Here is a 9866-nt window from a genome sequence, read left to right as displayed (position 1 = left end):
AGGAACAGGCCGGGCCGGACTGGCGACGCGCACCACTAACTTGGTGCGAGGAACAGGAACAGGCCGGTCCGGACCGGACTGGCGACACGCACCACTTGCTTGGTGCGAGGAGCAGGACTGGGTTCCTTTATTAACCCCCGCTCCTTCTACTGCCTAACCAGCTCCTCTCGCCGTGCCTCTACACTTTCCTTCTCCCTTTTAGCCTCCTGTAGTGCCTCCCTCTGACCGAATAACTCCTGCTCCCTCTTTACCAATAGCCCCCGTAACATGGTGGCCTCCTCTCCTAACCTGCAGACCCGTCCTTTAACGGCCTCCTGCTGCCTCGTCGTCCACACCGTGTGCCCCACCCCCCCAAAATGTTATTGGGGTTGCCTCTCGGGTCTCCGTCGTCGGCACTATTGGCGCTGTTTCTCCTCTCTATACCGGGCCTCCACTGTCTCCTCCCAAGGACGGCGATCCATCCCAGCCTGAATCTCCTCCCAAGTCCAGGATCCCTTACCGTCCAGGATCTCCTCCCAGGTCCAGGCTGTCTGCTCCTGAACACGCTGCTTGGTCCTCGTTTGGTGGGATCTTCTGTCACGTTCGTTGAATGACGGGACAGACCAAGGCGCAGCGTGATATGCATTATATGTTTATTTTCTATTAAACACAATGACAAAACAACCAACGAAACGAAACATGAAGTCCAAGGTAGACGACACAACATACCTTAACCGGAACAAGATCCCACAACCCACTAGTGCCAATAGGCTGCCTAAGTATGGTCCCCAATCAGAGACAACAAACGACAGCTGCCTCTGATTGGGAACCACACCGGCCAACATAGAACCATACATACTAGATCGACAAACAATGACCAAACACAACAAGGAATATACACACCCTGACTCAACATATAAGCGTCCCCTGAGTCAGGGCGTGACAATAGTACTGTAATTCCACCCCACAGAATACAGTACCCTACCAGTAGTGGGTGCATGGTATTGTTGTTTCTGGCTCATTTTGAGGAGTGCCTTGTAAGAGGCTACATTTGTTGCACCTGTTAGTTAAAGTGATGTAGTGATGTAGAGTGATGTACCAATTTAACTGATATGTGGCAACAAGTCCTAAACCTTAAACCTTTAATGGTTGAGTATTTGCCATGTCCTTTGGTCTGTTTTGCCCTGTAGTCACCGCCAGTTTGGAATCCTTTGTTAAGGCCTCTAGAAGTGCAAGTGATATAAATTACCAGATATTCATATATACTGAACAACAATATAAACGCAACATTCAAAGATTACTGAGTTACAGTTCATATAAGGAAATCAGTCAATTGAAATCAATTCATAAGGCACTAATCTATGGATTTCACGACTGGGCAGGGGTACAGCCATGGGTGGGCCTTGGAGGGCATAGGCCCACCCACTGGGAAGCCAGGCCCAGCCAATTAGAATGAGGTTTTCCCCACAAAAGGGCTTTGGAGGCGGCTTATGTCCTATCCAAGATGACATAGCAGTGCGGTCGTGTACTCTGTTGTGTATCCGTGTAAATAGCCTGTTTTTAATTTTTTTGTCTTTTGTTGTATATATATATATATATTTCCCCTATCACACTTTTCATCCTTCTACTAAATATACTTTCCTGCAACCCGCCTCACTCAATGTGGAACGGATTCTATTATTTACTTACCTTTTATCTAGAATCTCCAGTTGAAACTAGCTAGCCAGCTAACTAGCTACTTGCTATTAGCCACCATTAGCGGTTTTCACCCAGAACATCGGATTTTCTGCCGGAATAACTGAATCACTGGACCTTAACACCGGATCGCAACCAGCTAGCCGCAACCGAATGGATGTTGCTGTTGGCTAATCACCACTGACCCCGAAGCAAGCACCAGTTAGCCTTGAGCTAGCCTCGAGCCAGGCCCATATCCCGGCTATCTACCTCTCTGTCTACCGGACGGGAGTAGCCAGCTAACTAGCTACTTGCTATTAGCCACCGTTAGTGGGGTTTTTTCACCATTGTCCGTGGCCTGCACTACCTACCAGCTAGCTCTAGCCTGGACTATTATCGGCCAGTCTGCACAGCGCGTTATCGACCCAGAACATATTGGATTTTCTGCCGGAATCACTGAATCACTGGACCTTTAACACCGGATCATCGCAACTAGCTAGCTGCAACTGATTGGATGTTGTGGTTGGCTAATCAGCCTTGAGCTAGCCTCTAATCAGGCCCATCTCCCGGCTATCTACCTCTCTGTCAACCGGACGGGACCTCCTAGTGTCGACACGGAGCCCCGCCGATCCATCACGACTGGTCTGCCGATGTAATCGTCTGTGGTTTCAACAGGCTTCCCGTTGCGACGACCACGAAGATCCATCTGCTAGCCCCGGCCCGCTAGCACACGCAATTCAACAGCCGTGCTTCCTGATCGCCTGTGCTGTAGCACCAATTCGAACTGCTCTCGGACTCACATTGCTGTTCACTGGACCTTATGATCACTCAGCTGCACAGCTGATGCCTGCTGGACTGTTCCTGGTACCCTGTCCTGTTTTATCTGTTTAGCCTCAGCCCAAACTTTAATCGCCATTACCAGTTGTTGTCTTAGCTCTCTCGAATAACACCTGTGATTGCTTTATGCCTCTCTCCCATGTTAATATGCCTTGCCTATTGCTGTTCCAGTTACTTCTTATTATACAATTTCACTGTAGAGCCCCAAGTCCCTCTCAAACTGCCTCAAATAGCTCCTTTGTTCCACCCCCCATACACGCGGAGACCAGCTCAATCGGTGCCTCCAGTGATGCTATCTCTTTCATTGTTACCCAACGCTTAGGTTTACCTCCCCTGTACTCATATCCTTCCATATCCTTGTCTGTACATAATGCCCTGAATCTATTCTACAACGCCCGGAAATCTGCACCTTTTATTCTCTGTACCCAACGCACTAGAAGACCAGTTCTTAAAGCCTTTAGCCGTATCCTTATTCTAGTCCTCCTCTGTTCCTCTGGTGATGTAGAGGTTAACCCAGGCCCTGCAGCCCCCAGTATCACTCCTACTCCCCAGGCGCTATCATTTGTTGACTTCTGTAACCGTAAAAGCCTTGTCTTTTTGCATGTTAACATCAGAAGCCTCCTTCCTAAATTTGAGTTATTCACTGCGTTAGCACACTCCGCCAACCCTGATGTTCTAGCAGTGTCTGAATCCTGGCTTAGGAAGGCCATCAAAAATTCAGAAATGTCCATCCCCAACTACAACATTTTCCATCTAGATAGAACTGCCAAAGGGGGTGGAGTTGCAATCTACTGTAGAGATAGCCTGCAGAGCTCTATCATACTATCCAGGTCTGTGCCCAAACAGTTTGAGCTCCTACTTCTAAAAATCCACCTTTCCAGAAATAAGTCTCTCACTGTTGCCGCTTGCTACAGACCCCCCTCAGCTCCCAGCTGTGCCCTGGACACCATATGTGAATTGATTGCCCCCATCTATCCTCAGAGTTCGTACTGCTTGGTGACCTAAACTGGGATATGCTTAACACCCCGGCCATCCTACAATCCAAACTAGATGCCCTAAATCTCACACAAATTATCAAGGAACCTACCAGGTACAACCCTAAATCCGTAAACATGGGCACCCTCATAGATATCATCCTGACTAACTTACCCTCTAAATACACCTCCGCTGTCTTCAACCAGGATCTCAGCGATCACTGCCTTATTGCCTGCATCCGTAACGGGTCCGCGGTCAAACGACCACCCCTCATCACTGTCAAACGCTCCCTAAAACACTTTAGCGAGCAGGCCTTCCTAATTGACCTGGCCCAAGTATCCTGGATGGATATCGATCTCATTCCGTCAGTAGAGGATGCCTGGTTGTTCTTTAAAAGTGCTTTCCTCTCAATCTTAAATAAGCATGCCCCATTAAAAAAAATCAGAACTAAGAACAGATATAGCCCCTGGTTCTCCTCACACTTGACTGCCCTTGACCAGCACAAAAACATCCTGTGGCGTACTGCATTAAGATCGAACAAACCCCGCGATATGCAACTTTTCAGGGAAGTTAGGAACCAATATACACAAGCAGTTAGGAAAGCAAAGGCTAGCACTAACTCCAAAAAGTTTTGGGACACTGTAAAGTCCACGGAGAATAAGAGCACCTCCTCCCAGCTGCCCACTGCACTGAGGCTAGGAAACACTATCACCACCGATAAATCTACAATAATCGAGAATTTCAACAAGCATTTTGCTACGGCTGGCCATGCTTTCCACCTGGCTACCACTACCCCGGTCACCAGCTCTGCACCCTCCGCTGCAACGTGCCCATGCCCCCCCGCTTCTCCTTCACACAAATTCAGACAGCTGATGTTCTGAAAGAGCTGCAAAATCTGGACCCCTACAAATCAGCTGGGCTAGACAACCTGGACCCTTTTTTTCTAAAATTAGCCGCCGAAATTGTCGCAACCCCTATTACTAGCCTGTTCAACCTCTCTTTCGTAACGTCTGAGATCCCCAGAGATTGGAAAGCTGCCGCAGTCATCCCCCTCTTCAAAGGAGGTGACACTCTAGATCCAAACTGTTACAGACCTATATCCATCCTGCCCTGCCTTTCGAAAGTTTTTGAAAGCCAAGTTAACAAACAGATCACCGACAATTTCGAATCCCACGGATTTGAATTCTCCGCTATGCAATCCGTTTTCTGAGCTGGTCATGGGTGCACCTCAGCCACGCTCAAGGTCCTAAACGATATTATAACCGCGATCGATAGTAGACAGTACTGTGCAGCCGTCTTCATCGACCTGACCAAGGCTTTCGACTCTGTCAACCACCACATTCTTATTGGCAGACTAAATAGCCTTGGTTTCTCAAATGACTGCCTCGCCTGGTTCACCAACTACTTCTCAGATAGAGTTCAATGTGTCAAATCGGAGGGCCTGTTGTCTGGACCTATGGCAGTCTCTATGGGGGTGCCACAGGGTTCAATTCTCGGGCCGACTCTTTTCTCTGTGTATATCAATGATGTCGTTCTTGCTGCTGGTGACTCTCAGATCCACCTCTACGCAGACGACACCATTTTGTATACATCTGGCCCTTCATTGGACACTGTGTTAACAAAACCTCCAAAACGAGCTTCAATGCCATACAACACTCCTTCCGTAGCCTCCAACTGCTCTTAAACACTAGTAAAACTAAATGCATGCTCTTCAATCGAACGCTGCTGGCACCCGCCCACCCGACTAGAATCACTACTCTCGGGGGTCTGACCTAGAGTATGTGGACAACTACAAATAAACTAGGTGTCTGGTTAGACTGTAAACTATCCTTCCAGACTCACATTAAGCATCTCCAATCCAAAGCCTCCTTCACTCATGCTGCCAAACATGCCCTCATTAAACTGACTATCCTACCGATCCTTGACTTCGGCGATGTCATTTACAAAATAGCCTCCAACACTCTACTCAGCAAATTGGATGTAGTCTATCACAGTGCCATCCGTTTTGTCACCAAAGCCCCATATACTACCCACCACTGTGACCTGTACGCTCTTGTTGGCTGGTCCTCACTACATATTCGTCGCCAAACCCACTGGCTCCAGGTCATCTATAAATCACTGCTAGGCAGTGGAACAAACTGCAAAGATCTCTGAAGCTGGAGACTCTTATCTCCCTCACTAACTTTAAGCTTCAGTTGTCAGAGCACCTTACCGATCACTGCACCTGTACACAGCCCATCTGAAATTATCCCACCCAACTACCTCATCCCCATATTGTTATTTATTTTGCTCATTTGCACCCCAGTATCTCTATTTGCACATCATCTCTTGCACATCTATCATTCCAGTGTTAATACTAAATTTTTATTATTTTGCACTATGGCCTATTTATTGCCTTACCTCCATAACTTGCTACATTTGCACACACTGTATATATATTTTCTGTTCTATTTTTGACTTTATGTTTTGTTTACCCCATATGTAACTCTGTGTTGTTGTTTTTTAACGCACTGCTTTGCTTTATCTTGGCCAGGTCGCAGTTGTAAATGAGAACTTGTTCTCAACTGGTTTACCTGGTTAAATAAAGGTAAAAAAATAAATAAAAATAAAATGTTATAGACATTCAATTATCTGGCAACAGCTCTGTTGGACATTCCTACAGTCAGTATGTGTTACGAACCGGCTCGTAGCCCGTAGCAAAGAGGGAGACAACGTGGAGATAAAGAAATAACAAACATATTTATTAAATAAAGTAAACTAATGGTGTCAGTAGTGTAAGTGAGTGGATGCATGCATAGATGGTGATAATAATGGGTGTTGGGAGGTGCCAAAACAAATTAACATAAAGAAGCCCCAAAATGCCACAACCCAAAATAACAGTGTGTCTGCATGGAGAGAGTCTCTTCAGTGTGTGGGGGAAAGGTGTATTTATCCCCGGGACACACCCGACCCCAGGTGTGTCCCATTTCACTGACGACCCTCCCGGCTCCGCCCACAGACATCCTATTAAGGAGCACCTGTGTAATGATCATGCTGTTTAATCAGCTTCTTGATATGCCACACCTGTCAGGTGGATGGATTATCTTGCAAAGGAGAAACACTAACTAACAGGGATGTAAACAAATTTGTGCAGATTGCAGAGGTCTTGAAAAAGAAGGGTCAACACTGCAAATATTGACTCTGGGGCAACACTGCAAATATTGACTCTTTCCATAAACTTAATGTAATTGTCAATAAAAGCCTTTGACACTGTAATTATACTTCAGCATACCATAGTAACATCTGACAAAAATATCTCATAACACTGAAGCAGCGAACTTTGTGAAGACCAATACTTGTGTCATTCTCAAAACCTTTGACCACAACTGTAGAATGCAGGCAGTGAGCTTGAAGATTAAGTCCTGTGTGTAGCTCCAACATGCGCTTATCGTTACACATTCTGCATTTATTCCTTGTTTTTTTTATTTTTTTATTATTCTCTGCGCTGTTGGAAACCCCCTGTAACTAAGCATTTCACTGTTACTCTACACCTGTTGTTTACGAAGCATGTGACAAAATACAATTTGATTTGATTTTATTTGAACAGCCTCAATTCATTGGGGCATGGACACGTACAAGGTGTCGAAAGCGTTCCACAGGGATGCTGGCCCATGTTGACTCCAATGCTTCCCACAGTTGTGTCAAGTTGGCTGGATGTCCTTTGGGTGGTGGACCATTCTTGATACACACTGGAAACTTTTGACGTGAAAAACCCAACAGCGTTGCAGTTCTTGACACAAACTGGTGCGCCTGGCACCTACTACCATACCCCGTTCAAAGTTACTTAAATCTTTTGTCTTGCCCATTCACCCTCTGAATGGCACACATACACAATCCATGTCTCAGTTGTCTCAAGGATTAAAATTATTTCTTTAACCTGTCTCCCCCCCCTTCATGTACACTGATTGAAATTGATTTAATAAGTGACATCAATAAGGGATCATTGCTTTCACCTGGTCAGTCTGCAGTATGTCATGGAAAAAGCAAGTGTTCTTAATGTTTTGTAGACTCAATGAAAAAACGATAACATTACCTAGCACCAATCCTATGTAATTAAAGTAGAATACTGAAAAATACAAACCCCACCTCCCCTCAATGAATATAATTCAATCATTAATTCATCCATTCAATCATTACAATATAATTGCAGTAGCATTCACTTTTTACACTATAATACAGTCCATTTTTACAGACATGTACTGTGTGTCATTAGTCTGATGTACAATAACTTACTGGCAGCCAGTTGATTACAGGAAGATTTACCGTAAAATGACTACAGCAGCATTATTGGTATTGTAAAAAAATTACAGTAACTGTATTGACTCCCGAGTGGCGCAGTGGTCTAAGGCACTGCATCGCAGTGCTAGCTGTGCCACTAGAGATCCTGGTTCGAGTCCAGGCTCTGTCGCAGCTGGCCGTGACCGGGATACCCATGGGCGGCGCACAATTGGTCCAAGGTAGGGGAGGGTTTGGCCGGCAGGGATGTGGGTTCGTTTCCCACGGGGGGCCAGTATGAAAAAAAACACAAAAAAGAAAAAAAAAAGAAACATGTATGCATTCACTAACTGTAAGTCGCTCTGGATAAGAGCGTCTGCTAAATGACTAAAATGTAAATGTATTGGATATTGGGAAATACGCTATGGGAACATACTGAACCTTTTCTTAAGGCAACTTGCTGCCAGTAAGTTACCGTAAAAACAACAGGACATTTTTATAGTGTACAGGAAATAGCTAGTAATTAACATCCAATTGAGCAGAAATACAGTGTAGACATTGTTAATGTTTTAAATGTCTATTGTAGCTGGAAATGGCTGATTTTTTATGGAATATCTACATAGGCGTACAGAGGCCCATTATCAGCAACCATCAGTCCTGTGTTCCAATGGCACATTGTGTTTGCTAATCCAAGTTTATCATTTTAAAAGGCTAATTGATAATTTGAAAACCCTTTTGCAATTATGTTAGCATAGCTGAAAACTGTTATGCTGATTAAAGAAGCAATAAAACTGGCCTTCTTGCGACTAGTTGAGTATCTGGAGCATCAGCAATTGTGGGTTCGATTACAGGCTCAAAATGGCCAGAAACAAATAACTTTCTTCTGAAACTAGTCAGTCTATTCTTGTTCTGAGAAATGAAGGCTATTCTATGCGAGAAATTGCCAAGAAACTGAAGATCTCGTACAACGCTGTGTACTACTCCCTTCACAGAACAGCGCAAATTGGCTCTACCCAGAATAGAAAGAGGAGTGGGAGGCCCTGATGCACAACTGAGCAAGAGGACAAATACATTTTTACAGTTGGCAATTTCTCGCATGGAATAGCCTTCATTTCTCAGAACAAGAATAGACTGACTAGTTTCAGAAGAAAGTAATTTTTTTCTGGCCATTTTGAGCCTGTAATCGAACCCACAATTGCTGATGCTCCAGATACTCAACTAGTCTCAAGGCCAGTTTTATTGCTTCTTTAATCAGCACAACAGTTTTCAGCTGTGCTAACATCATTGCAAAAGGGTACTCAGTGCTTTGTTGAAGCACCTTTAGCAGCGATTACAGCCTCAAGTCTTCTTGGGTATGACGCTACAAGCTTGGCACACCTGTTTTTGGGGAGTTTCTCCCATTCTTCTCTACAGATCCTCTCAAACTCTGTCAGGTTGAATGGGGAGCGTTGCTGCACAGCTATTTTCAGGTATCTCCAGAGATATTAGATCGGGTTTAAGTCCGGGCTCTGGCTGGGCCACTCAAGGACATTCAGAGACTTGTCCCGAAGCCACTCCTGCGTTGTCTTGGCTGTGCATTTAGGGTTGTTGTCCTGTTGGAAGGTGAACCCTCGCCCCAGTCTGAGGTCCTGAGCGCTCTGGAGCAGGTTTTCATTAAGGATCTCTCTGTACTTTGCTCCGTTCATCTTTGCCTCGATCCTGACTAGACTCCCAGTACCTGCCTCTGAAAAACATCCCCACAGCATGATGATGCCCCCACCATGCTTCACCGTAGGGATGGTGCCAGGTTTCCTCCAGACGTGACGCTTGGCATTCAGTCCAAAGAGTTCAATCTTGGTTTCATCAGACCAGAGAATCTTGTTTCTCATGGTCTGAGAGTCTTTAGGTGCCTTTTGGCAAACTCAAAGTGAGCTTTCATGTGCCTTTTACTGAGGAGTGGCTTCCGTCTGGCCACTCCACCATAAAGGCCTGATTGGTGGAGTGCTGCAGAGATGGTTGTCATTATGGAAGGTTCTCCCATCTCCACAGAGGAACACTAGAGCTGTGTCAGAGTGACCATCGGGTTCTTGGTCACCTCCCTGACCAAGGCCCTTCTCCCCTGATTGCTCAGTTTGGCCGGGCGGCCAGCTCTAGGAAGAGTCTTGGTG

The sequence above is a fragment of the Coregonus clupeaformis genome, chromosome 23 (assembly GCF_020615455.1).
Source record: "Coregonus clupeaformis isolate EN_2021a chromosome 23, ASM2061545v1, whole genome shotgun sequence".
NCBI classification, from domain to species: Eukaryota; Metazoa; Chordata; class Actinopteri; order Salmoniformes; family Salmonidae; genus Coregonus; species Coregonus clupeaformis.
The sequence above is the reverse complement of the archived record's forward strand: the minus strand, read 5'-3'. Positions refer to the sequence as shown.